Consider the following 12,402-nt stretch of genomic DNA (forward strand, 5'->3'; position numbering starts at 1 on the left):
CTTTCCCTCAACTACCTAGACCCTCAAGTCCCTGAGAGTACATTAACATTGTCATGCAGAGATTACAGGAACTCAGATCCCCACAGTGCAACCCTTTTCTCAGCCCCAATACGTGAAGCAATCTTTGTTCCATCACCAGTCACCATCCCCAGGACCTTCTATGTCTTTACCCCAGTATCTCCTCAGGTCCCAAAGTCTGAACTCCAAACCCCAAGGTCCCTCTCCTTTTTCTTTCCCTGTTCCAAGAGGTCCTCATCCTAGGTTAAGCCCAGGTGGAGCCAGGAGTCCCGGGCCCCTGAGGCCCCTGGGCCACACAGCTCAACAGGCTGGGCCACATTCCAGGTAGATTAACCCCTCCAATGCCAAGGGTGAGAAGCTAGTAGAACACCCTTTCTCCCCCCCCCACACACCCCATTTTCTCCAGACTCTGCTTATTAGCCTTGGAAGGCTCTCTGCTCTTGTTCTCCTTTGCATCTACCTCACTGCAGATGAGAAACAGACCAGGAGGGCAGGCAGGAAGACTTTAGCAAGGGGTCCCAGAGGGATGCTCAGACTCCTGACCCTTACCGAGGAAGGAGGCTACTAGTGAGCAAAGGACAATCTAATCCTGGCCTTCCTCCCATACTGCCCATAATGTGGCAGAGAAAAGACCTGGAAGTCTAGAGGAAGAAAAATAGATTTTTTTTTTTTGGAGTCATGTTCTCTCTGCCTTGGCTGGGAAAGGAAGGGAGGGTCTTCAATCCAGGGTAGAAAAGAGCAAGGAATGGAAGACAGTGAAGAATAAAAGGCAATCCTAAATGAAGGTCCCAGATGCTTTGTTTCTTTGGAGAACTTGTGGAAGGCAGAGAACATGTTTCTTCTCCCAAGATGCCACCTTGGACAGTGAGGTCCAAGGGAACGGGCAACTGACTGAGGAGGGGAAAGGGGCTCTTACAAAGCCGCTTCTCTTATAGCTGAGGTGGAGTTGAGGGGAGGGCATGGATGAAGGGGGCTACCGGATGAAGGGGGGCGTCTCCCTGCTGCCCTACCCGCTCCAGAGCCTGAAACAAAGCTGCTCTTGTAGGCTGCTCTCCGCCCATTGCCCCCCTCCCTTCTGTATAAACACGACCACCTTTTTCCATGACCCCATCCCCAGCCTGGGCAGAGAACCCAGGCATCCTTTGCTCAAGCCCAGGCCCTCAGCCTGCTCCCCAGGAGGTAACAGTAGGCCTGGTTTCCCTGGCCCTCTGCCACCCTTGGGGGAGTCCAGACCCTTGAGTCTCCACCTCGCATCCCCAGGTGCCCTCCCTCCACCCCACTGGCCCCAGGGAGGGGCAGTGCCCAGGAGGCAGGCAGGCAATGCCAGTGGAATGTGTGTGGGCATCAGAGGGCATAAGCAGGGTGGGGCAGAGGGGGGAACTGGAGGTGCCTGTTAGGTGGCTTTCTGAGCCAGGGTTGGGGGCGTGCCCTGTGTTGCCTACCAGGCTCTAAGCCACTCTGTGTGTGTGTGTGTGTGTGTGTGTGTGTGTGTGTGTGTGTGTGTTTGGGATACCTAACCTTTAGGTACCCTGAATATATTCCCCTCAACCCCGCCCAATTTTTACTTTCCCCAAGGATATGAGACACTGGCTGTGGTCCTTAACCCCAACTCAGAGTTTGAGGAATGACTAAAAGAATTAAGAGGCATAGAGGATAGGAGCCCTAAATGTGTTACAATCATCTTGGTATATTGCTCTTTTGATACCCCGGCTAAGGCATCCCTGCCCACCTAGACTATAACCACTACCAAGCCTTACCCTCTGGCCACCTGCGGAGATTGCCTCCTACATACTGGGTCCAGTTAGGCAGAGGGGACTGGGCTGTAGCTGCTGGAGACAGAGAGACACTATTAGTGGGATGGCAGCACTAGGACTCTAGAGTCCTGTCTCAATCTTCATACTCTTCCTTTGCTCCTTTGGGGTTTCTCTTTAGAATATTCCAGAGGAACACACACACACCCCCATACACACACACACACACACACACACACACACCTCGCTGAAGAGAGCCAAGATTCATACCCATAGTTGGGACCACAGTCAGAGGGAATCCTGAACTGGAAGTTCAAGGTTAATTTCATAGACCCCTCTCCTAGCCACCATTCTTCCCAACTTCTGATGGACAGCCAGGTTCACTTGCTAAATCCTTTCTTTGCCTTTGGCCAGGCTGTGCCATTCCACTGTCCAAAGAGAAAGGTAGACCAGCTTGGACCCTTAGATCTGCACTTCAGAGCTCCCAGGGGGAAGAGAGGGGTTGTCTCGCCCTCAGGAGGGGACCCCTGTCTTCCCTCACATTCCAGACTCAGAAAGAAAAGCATAGTTGTGTTCCTTCCTCCCCCGCCCCCCCATACTTAAGACTACACTTAAAGACTCCTTCCCAAATGCTCTCCTCTACTACTTACCCAAAATCAAGGGCAAAGAGCCCGGCCCATCCCTAGCCTGTCTAAAATCTTCCCATTCCTTTCCCACATCGGGGCTGACCCCAAGGTCCAAGCAGGAAGCCCCCCCCCACGCTGGCAAGCCCAGTGGACAGCCTGGCCAGTCTCCCCCCTCCCCGGGGGGGGTGGGAAGGGAAGGACAGGACGGGCTCCCACCTAGGCGGGCGGAGGTCCCAGGCGTCCGTGGGTCCGTCCGATCGCCCGGCTTCCCCGCCTGACTCACCTGGAGGAGGGCGGGGGAAGGGAGGCCTCGGAGCCCCGAGGTCCCGGCGTCGGGCGGGCGGGCGGTCTCCGGGATGGAGCGTCGCAGTGTCAGGGACTCTCGGTAAGTGGGGGGCTCCGGGGAAGCTGGAGGGGGGGGGACGACTCTAGGCTGGGACTGTCCCGGGGCCTCTCGGAGCCCGCCCGCCCACGTGACCGCCCCAAAATATCCGACACATTTTCTCCCAAACCGCACACTGACTCTGCAGGCGGGGACACGGAAAATATTTTCTTTTTCTCCCTCCCTTACCCACCCCCCCCACCTCTTCCCTCCCTCCCTGCCCGGCTCCCTCCTCCCTCTCCCGCCCTCGCTCCTCCCTCCCCTGCCTCCTGCCCCTGCCCGGCTCCCTCCACGGTGCCCTGGGGCTGAAGGGAGGGGGGGGAGGGCGGAGGATGGGTGAGGATTGGGGGGGTGCTGGGCGGGGCTGGCCTGGGACGCCTGGGTCTCTGCCCCTCCCATTTCCGTGGCTCTGTTCCCCCACCCCACCCCGGGATGGCTGGGCAAGGCTGGCAGAGGAGGTCAGTGTCCTGAGGCCCCGTGATGCCAACCCTTCCTCTCTGACGCGTTCTACCCCCCCTCCGCCCCTCTCTGCCATTTCTAGGGACTCTTGATTGACTTGTCTCTGGGTCAGATCGTGCTCTGCCCAGCCAGTCTCTGGGAGCTCCCTCACCCCTCCCCATGGGGCAGTGTCCACGTCCTTCCAAGGGTGGAGTGATGGGGTAGGAGTGTGCCAGAGCAGGAGCCATTTGTCCTTTCCCCTTTGGTCGCCTCCACCTGCAGGTCAAAGCAGTCTCTCCTTTCCCCTAGCCTCCCCAGTCCTTTGGCCCCAACATCAAACTGGTTTAACTAGTGGGGGTTGAGGGGGTGCTGAGGGCTGGGTTCTCCGGACCTCCTTCTTCCTCTCACCCTCCCAGCCTGCATGCAGTTAAGTTCCAGGAGTCAGGGCGCCTTGGTGGGGTCTGCCAATACTGTCCCCACCTTTAGGCTTGGATTTGGAGGGGGAGCGGCCAGGAGGAGGGCTGGAGGAACTGAAGCTGGGAGTGGGCGGGGCCTTGGGCTGGGTGTGAGGGAGAAAGCCCAGGCCAGGGTGTGCGTCTCTGCCTGAGCCAGCGGCCTGCCTGGCTGTCTGGTAGATGCGCAACGAATGTTGTTGACACTGGATTACTGGGACCCCCAGATCAGTGTGTGCATCCGATCAGGATAGTCATTTTCTGACTTCGACTTACCAACACAGACTCTCAGCCCTACAATGGGGACCTCGAAGTCTCCCTCTACTATGCTAAGCACAGAGGAATAGCGAAGGCCAAGTGAAAGGTCTAAGGTCTGTGCCCACCCTTCTGTTTGCAACTGGTGTCAAGATCGAGGAGGAGGAGAAAGAGAACGTTGCAGGGGGTTGGACTAAGTTCTGACTCAAAAGACCTTCCCCAGAAACCCTCTTTGGGTTGCTGGCACCTGGGAACTAGGCTCCTGAGTCACACATCACATTTTCCATACTGGAGTCACTCTGCTCTGGCCTTGCTGCTACCCTGGGGGCCAGGTGTCTGCCCTTTTGGGAAAAGTCTCTTTTGGTAGCCAGTCAGGTGAAAGAAGAAAGAAGTGGCATGCTGTGGCTCTCTACCAAGACCAGAGATGTCAGCGAGGGTGCAGACAAGCCCTCCAGAACTGAGAAGAGCTGGGAATAGGTACTCCAGAGTCCTGGTCCCCAGGTGGCCTGGCTGCTGTTGACTTTGCTGGTTACCCTGGGAGCAGCTCTAAGGAGTGTGGGAGAGGCCGGTGTTAGGGAGTAGGACCCTGGCATTCAGGCTAGGGTGGGATGGCTGGCCGCCTGTGTGGCAGGGATCCTGCCAAGAAACTGCAAAAGTTAACCCCTCCTGCCCCTGTCCTGGTGGTGGCAGGCAGAGGACCCGCGGGCGGGCCTAGCTGCGGTTTGGGAATGTGGCCCTACTCTCCCCTCCCCCTCTCAGCACATCTGTACTTGGTTTACAGTGAATGAGTCTCCTGTCCTCATGAACCAGGCTCAGGCACCACTCCCTCCCTGGCAGTCTGGGCATTTAGACACAGACCCAGTCTCCACTTGTGCCACTTTCTCTACTGGAGATCAACTTTCAGCTTTTCCCTTCTCTAAGAAGGGCTGAGGGACTTAATCCAGAGACCAAGAACTGAGCTTTGAGAATGCAGCTGGGGTAGCAGATGGGGACAGGCAAACTTAAATGGGAGGCAAAATAGTTGGGAGAGAGTCAGCCCAGACTTCCACTTGTCTCTGCCCTTCCTCTTTGTCTTTTAGTTCATCTGTCTGTCTCAATCTTTGTCTCTCTTGGGCATCTGTACATCCATCCCTCCTGGTAACTATAACTCCTCCCTTCTGGTGGCTTCCTCCTCCTCACCCAACTGATAGCAGCCAGGGGGTGATGCTCAGACTTGTCCTTATGCCAGCCTCTACTCCGTTTGCCACCACCTCTGCCACACACTCTCTGCCACTCGTTCCCAGGACCCAGAGACTGAGATTTTTATATGCACTGTAGCAGGTTGGCAGTCACACTAAACACCCACAGCAAACTGGGAAGCAGGAAGAGGGGCTCAGGTTTTCCCTTTCCCCACCCCCATCTTGCAGTAGATGGAGATTTCTGTCCAGGGACTCTAGAAGGAAGCTTGGGAAGAAGACTTCCCACTCTGTAAACTGGTCGAGGGGGGCCTCTCTTCCCTTCATCCCCTCATTTCTCTTTCCCTGGGGTCATGTCTATTTCCAGGCTTTGCCTTTTGTGGTTACTACACACCCTCCCCTCTGGCAACTTGGAAAGAACGACATCTTTTGGGAGAATCCTACAACCATGCTTTCCTTGCTTCTTGATCACAGAGCAAAGAGCAAAAGGAGAGATTATGAGAAAGAATGCAGGCACCTGTTCCACCTGCCATTGCCCTGTCCTTGATTTTGACCATGATTGTTTCTTTTTGAGGGGGAGAGGTTTGTTTTTGCTCCCCTACCACCAGGACACTGAATAGGTCATTTTGCCCAATCTGGTCCTGTGGGGATCTCTCCTGCATGCTCAGAGGTGGCTGGCAGATGTCTGTGGGGGCTGAGGGGAGCTATGTTACAACCCCCAAGGACATCATTAAGACATAGAAGCACTGCAGGGGCTTGGAGACAGGGCACCCAGGGAGAGTGTGATGAAAACATGTTTTGTACAACACGTGGCCTTACTTTGTTCCTCCTCCCTTCACTGCCTCCTTGTACCCCGTGTGCCTTGTGCCAAGGCTTGTGCCAGCCCTGCCTTAGGTGTTTGACCAACTTCACACTTTGTACCAGGCCATTTCTGCCCACCAGCTTGTTGTCTGTCTTGATGAGAGAGATTATGTGTGGAAAGTCTTTCCCAGCCCCAGTGCTGCCTACCCAGGTTCCCACATAGGATTAGGCCCTGGTCTTTAAACTGGATTTTAGGACTCGCCTATTCAGCATTAAGAATTTCTTTCAGAAGCATACACCATTCACTAATTCAACAAATTTGTATTAAATATCCATTATGTGCCCAGTATTGTGCTAAGCCCTGGGACTATCCTAGGTGTGGTTCTTGCCTTTGCAATCTCCCAGTTGGATGGAAGTTAGGTGTTAAACAACAGTCCACAAAACTGTAACTAGAATAGACAGTATGGCTGGGTGTCTTGCACCTGTAAATCTGGCTACTCAAGAGGCTGAGATTTGAGGATGGCTGTTAGAAGCCAAAGCTGGCAGGTAACTCTGTGAGACTCTTATCTTCAATGAATCAGCATCAGCTGAGGGTAGAGAAGTGGCTCAAATGGTAGAGTACTAGCCTTGAGCACAAAAGCTCAGAGGCAATGCTCAGGCCCTGAGTTCAAGCCACAATACAAGCAAGCAAACACACACACACACACACACACACACACACACACACACACACACAGGCAAAGAAAAACTACAAAGCAGGAATGGTAAATACCTACCTCCTCACAGTCAAAGCAAGACTTTGTGCACCTGGTGATTCTCTCCTGGAATGATTCCATTCATTCCTTCCTCTTCTCCAGAGAAGGGAGCATAGACACACAGAGAGAAAAGGAATTAACAGGCTTAGGCCTGAGATTATCCTGAAAAAAAAAAATCAAGGCCCTAAATTGGCAAATCCTCCAGGGTGAAGATTCCTGCTGCCTGGCTGGAGCCTCAGCAAGGCAGAAAGGCTTCTTGTCTCCACCCTCCTCCCTCCTGCTGATCCAGCCCTGACCTGTCCCACCCCCTGCAGCTAGCTCCACAGTTGCTACAGTATATGAGGTGAGTTCTCCAGGTGTCCGCCAGCCAGTGTGTGGGCGGTGCAGCTGTCTGTTTTGCACAAAACCATGCAAGGTTTAGGGGAGTTCTCTCTCCTTCAACTTCGGGGAAGCCTCCATCCAGTTCCTTCTGTCCAGAGACCAAAGTTCCAAGGGGTTTTTTTTTCCTTTCTTTTCTTTGTTCTTGTCTTCCTTTTTTTTTAAAATTTTTTTTCATGTGGTGCTAGAAAAGGAATTCAGGCCCTTGTGCATGCTAGACAAGCACTCTACCACTGAGATCCTTCCTTCCATAAACAAGGGAACGGAGAAGGGAATGGACCTCCTTTGACAGTGCCTCCACTGGAGCTGGCAGGGTTTATGGGACCAATGGGGTTAAGTTCTAGCCCTGCTTTGACCCACTTTCCTCCCTGTGCCCACATCCCCTGGGGCCAGGGTGTTGGGCGAGGCCAGCCTGGCACCCCCACACCTGGGACTTCCCCTAAATGGAAACTCCCAGGACCCAGGCACCCTGCCTGCCCTGCCAACTCCCACCACCTGCTTGGGTTCCGTTCATCTTCTGTCAGATCTCCCTGTCTGCCAGTCTTTTGCCAAAAACTACATCTCTGTGCCAGCCTAAGAGGCCCAAAGAATATGGGCCCACCCCCAAGGGGCCCCCTTTGATGTCTGGCTGCCTCATCTAATGGATTCTTTTGAAGAAAAGATGTTGGGACACATACTTTGTTCCAAGAGTTTAATGCTAGGCATGTGCATTATGGCATTCAACCTAGTAGGAAGACAATCCAGAGAGACAGCTAGCAGTTATCATCCCCGTTTCCTAGAGGAGGGAGCTAAGAACCAGGGAGGCTGAGCCACTTGCCCAAAAATCACACAGCTAGGAAGTAGTAGAACTAAAATTCAAACCCTGGTCTTAGTTGATTCTGAGATTTCTTTATCATAACAAGCTCCCTATCTTTTCCCTATAGCTGTCCACACATGTCTCTGTGGATTGAAGACTCAGGAAATTCTGTTAAATCCAACTCAGCATCGATTGGGCATCTGCTACATCCAGGCAGGTGCCAGAAATAAAAAAAAGGTTGCTGTCCTCAAGGTCTGAGAAGAAGATAAATATATAGACTAAGGGAGAGGGTCAAAGTTCAGCATGATTGGAAGAAGGAAGCATTAAAAAATATATTTTAAGGGTTTTTTTTAGAGTTTTTAAATTGCTATTATAAGCATAATGTACAGAAAGGTTACAGTTACATAAATTACCTAAGTCAGGTAATGAGTATTTTTTTTTTTTGGATATTGTCATCCCTTCCCTTTATCTCTCCCAGTTTTTCCCTCCTGTCCTCACTGACAAATTGTATTACAAAAAAAAAAAAAAGAACAGTTACACACACACACACACACACACACACACACACACGAGAGAGAGAGAGAGAGAGAGAGAGAGACAGAGACAGAGAGAGAGAGATACTAGTTGGGTGCTGGTGGCTTATGCCTGTTATCCTAGCTACTTAGGAGACTGAGATCAGAGGATCGTAGTTTAAAGCCAGCTGGTGCAGAAAAGTCCTTGAGACTCTTATATCCAACTAACTACCAATAAGTCTGAAGTGAAATGTGGCTCAAGCCCTGAGCAATAAAGCTCCAGGACAGAGGCCAGGTCCTGAGTTTAAGCCCCAATACTAGAGAAAGAGAGAGAGAGATTTATTTCCTTTTCTGTACAGAATAAAGAAATACATTATGAACCCATTAGAATAAACTGAAATAGAATAAACACCTGTTTAACTGCAGTCTTAATCAAGAAATGGAGAATTTGAGAGAAATAGAGGGGATTATTCTAACTAAAAGGCAATATATGACCCGGCGCCAGTGGCTCATGCCTGTAATCCTAGCTACTCAGGAGGCTGAGATCTGAGGATCACGGTTCAAAGCCAGCCAGGGCAGAAAAGTCTGTGAGACTCTGATATCCAACAAACTAGAAAAACGGAAGTGGTGCTGTGGCTCAAGGTAGAGTGCTCGCCTTCAGTTGAAGAGTGCAGGGACAGTGCCCAGGCCCAAAGTTCAAGCCCCATGACTGACAAAAAAAAAAAAAAGCAATATATGAAGCTGGACAATGGTAGTTCATTCCTGTAATCCTAACTACTTAGGAGGCTGAGATCTGAGGCTCCCAATTTGAAGTCAGTCGGTGCAGAAAAGTCTGTGACACTCTTATCTCCAATTAACCACCAAAAAACTGGGAGTAGCACTGTGGCTCAAATGGTAGAGCTTAACCATGAGCAGAAAAAGCTTAGAGATAGGACAGCACCCAGGTCCTGAGTTAAAGCCCTAGGACTGGCAAAAAAATAATTAAATTAAAAATAATAAAAATGAAAGTAAATATGTTCATAATACCATAGTGAAACTTCACTCATACACACATATATGTAATTTAACTATTATTATTAAGGTGTTGTACAGAGGGGTTGCCATTTCTTTTTTTTTCCTTTTTCTTTTTTTGCCAGTTGTGGGGACTGAACTCTGGGGCTGAGCGCTGTCTTCAGCATTTCAGCTCAAGGCTAGTGCTCTACCACTTGAGCCACAGCGCACTTCCAGCTTTTTCTGCTTATGCGCTGCTGAGAAATTGAACCCAGGGCCTCATGCATGCGAGGCAAGCACTCTACCACTGAGCCATCTTCCCAGCCCAGGGGTTACCATTTCATAAGTCAAGTAATGAGTACAATTCTTTTTTGGACAATGTCACCCCTTCCTTTCCTTTCCTCCAGTTTTCCCCTCCTGTTCCTGTTCACAAATTACATAGTTCATTTCCCACATAGTATATACTGAACACTATGATGCATTTGAACAATGCAAATTTTTAAAAGCCTGGCTCACATCTTTAATCCTAACTATTCAGGTGGGTGAAATCTGGAAATCAAGGCCAGCCTGGGCAGGAAAGTCCATGGGTCTCTTATCTCCAATTAGCCACCAAAAAGCTGGAAATGGAGCTGTGACTTAAGTATAGAGTGCCAGCCTTGAGGAAGAAAGCTAAGACCCTGAGTTCATGCCCCAGTACCTGCATACACACACACAGCCAAGGCTAGGGCTGGGAAGGTGGCTCAGTGGTAGAGCGCTTGCCTTGCATGCATGAGGCCCTGGGTTCAATTCCTCAGGACCACATAAACAAAGAAAAAAGCCGGAAATGGCACTGTGGCTCAAGTGGTAGAGCGCTAGCCTTGAGCTGAAGAGCTGAGGGACAGTGCTCAGGCCCAGAGTTCAGGCTCCACGACCGGACCCCCCCCCAAAAAAAAAGCCAAGGCTAATAGCTCATGCTAATAATAGTTCAAATGGTAAAGTGTCATTCTTGAACAACAATAACAAAAAAAATCCAAGCAAGAGGGAGAGGCCCTTAATTCAAGCTCCATTACCAGAAAAAAAAAAGACAAGAGAGTAAAATTGGCTCTCCTGAGAAGGCTATCAGCAGGAAGAAGAGTGAATGAGGGAGAATATAGTTAAAGAACTTTATATTCAGGTATGAAAATAATGAAATCAGTAAAACTGTTTATTTTTGTTTGTTTGTTTTGGGTCCAGTCATGGGGCCTGAACTCGGCCTGGGCACTGTCCCTCAGCTCTTCAACTCAAGGCTAGCGCTCTACCACTTGAGCCACAGTGCCACTTCCAGCTATTTTCTTTTTGCTTATGTGGTGCTGAGGAATTGAACCCAGGGCCTCAGGCATGCAAGGCAAGCGCTCTACCACTGAGCCACCTTCCCAGCCCAGTTAAACTGTTTTAAGAAGGGGTAGAGGGAAGATAAAGGAGACTGATAGGTACAATTGATGAAGGGGTGAGATTGATGGGTACAGTGTATGCATGTATGGAAATGTCATAATGCTAAAAAAATTTTTTCTAAGTGAAGAATTTTCTGCACTCCAGAAGTTTCCCACTTGTCCCTTCTACCCTCCTCGCCATCAGCCTGACTTCTGTAATAACTGAAAACAAAGATACAGTTCTCATGCTTATTTGTGAGTTTTTAAACAGCTCTGTTTGCAATGTGGTTTGGGCTTTATTTGTTTGTTCAATATTTCTTATTTAATGACTTTTTTATGTGGTAGTGGGAATCAAACCCAGGGCTTCATGCATGCTAGGCAAGCATTCTGCCATGATGCCACAGTCCCAGCCCCTTGTTTGTTTGTTTGTTTTTTAGGGGACCATTGGCACATGGACTTGAACTCAGTGTCTCCTGTGTTCTTCCTCAGCTTGCTATGTCTGGCATTCTTCCACTTGAGCCATACCCCCAAACTGGGCTTTTTGCTGATTAATTATGTGGGCTGGTTTCAAAACTTAATCCCTGGCTGGGAAGGTGGCTCAATAGTACAGGGCTTGCCTTGCATGCATGAGGCCCTGGGTTCAATTCCTCAGCAGCACATAAGCAGAAAAAGCTGGAAGTAGCACTATGGTTCAAGTAGTAGAGTCCTAGCCTTGAGCTGAAGAGCTAAAGGACAGTGCCCAGGCCCAGAGTTCAGGACCCATGACTGACAAAAAAAAAAAAAAAATAATCCCCAAATCTCAGCCTATTAGTAGCTAGGTATGAGTTCATCAACACCTGGGTCTTTTATTTTATTTTGTTGTGCTAGTACTGGGGCTTGAATTCAGGGCCTGGGTACTGTCCCTTAGCTTTTTCTGCTTATTGTTGGTGTTCTACCTCTTGATCCACACCTCTACTTCCAGTTTTTTAGGGGTTAATTAGAGATAAGAGTCTCACAGACTCTCTTGCCCGGGCTGACTTCTAACCAAGATCCTCTTGAGTAGCTAGCATTAGGGGTGAAAACCATGGATGACTACTTGATTTTGGTGATTATTGTTTGTGTTTTTATTTTTTTATTTTTATTTTTTGTCGATCGTGGGGCTTGAACTCTGGGCCTGGGCGCTGTCCCTCAGCAATTCAGCTCAAGGCGAGCACTCTACCACTTGAGCCACAGCACCACTTCTGGTTTTCTAGTGGTTTATTGGAGATAAGAGTCTCATGGACTTTCCTGCCCAGGCTGGCTTTGAACCTTGATCCTCAGATCTCAGCCTCCTGAGTAGCTAAGATTACAGGCATGAGCCACCTGCGCCCGGCTTGTGTTTTTATTTTGAGATAAGATTTTACTCTATAGCTCAGGAACTTGTGATCCTCCTGCTTCAGCCTCCCACATACTGAGATTACCACTGGCTTCAGTGTCACAAATACTGGAATTCACAGCATGCACCAACATGCCTGGCTCAATTTTGCATGTTTTTGAGGTTTACAGAAATAGAATTATATTGTGACTCCTTTGTGTCCAATTTTTCTGAGTTTCTCGTTTGTAAGATATATCAAAGTTGTTACAACTGTTTTTATTGTTGCATTATATACATCTTTATGGAACATACTACAATTCATTGATTTACTCTACAGTTAGAATTTTAAATT

General features: G+C 49.8%; 1 protein-coding gene across 1 annotated transcript in view; it reads right to left on the reverse strand.

The window, feature by feature from the left end:
• Positions 1–2,774, reverse strand: part of Rarg (retinoic acid receptor, gamma) — a 25,908-nt gene extending 23,134 nt beyond the window's left edge. Inside the window, exons 1-2 of the mRNA XM_013032537.1 lie at positions 2,679–2,774; positions 1,776–1,847 (exon numbers count right to left, since the gene is read on the reverse strand). The gene's annotated coding sequence lies outside the window, so the exon portion shown is untranslated. The remainder of the gene's footprint in view (positions 1–1,775; positions 1,848–2,678) is intronic.
• Positions 2,775–12,402: the final 9,628 nt, after the last annotated feature.

Source organism: Dipodomys ordii, unplaced genomic scaffold (assembly GCF_000151885.1).
Source record: "Dipodomys ordii isolate 6190 unplaced genomic scaffold, Dord_2.0 Scaffold155, whole genome shotgun sequence".
In the NCBI taxonomy this organism is placed as follows: domain Eukaryota; kingdom Metazoa; phylum Chordata; class Mammalia; order Rodentia; family Heteromyidae; genus Dipodomys; species Dipodomys ordii.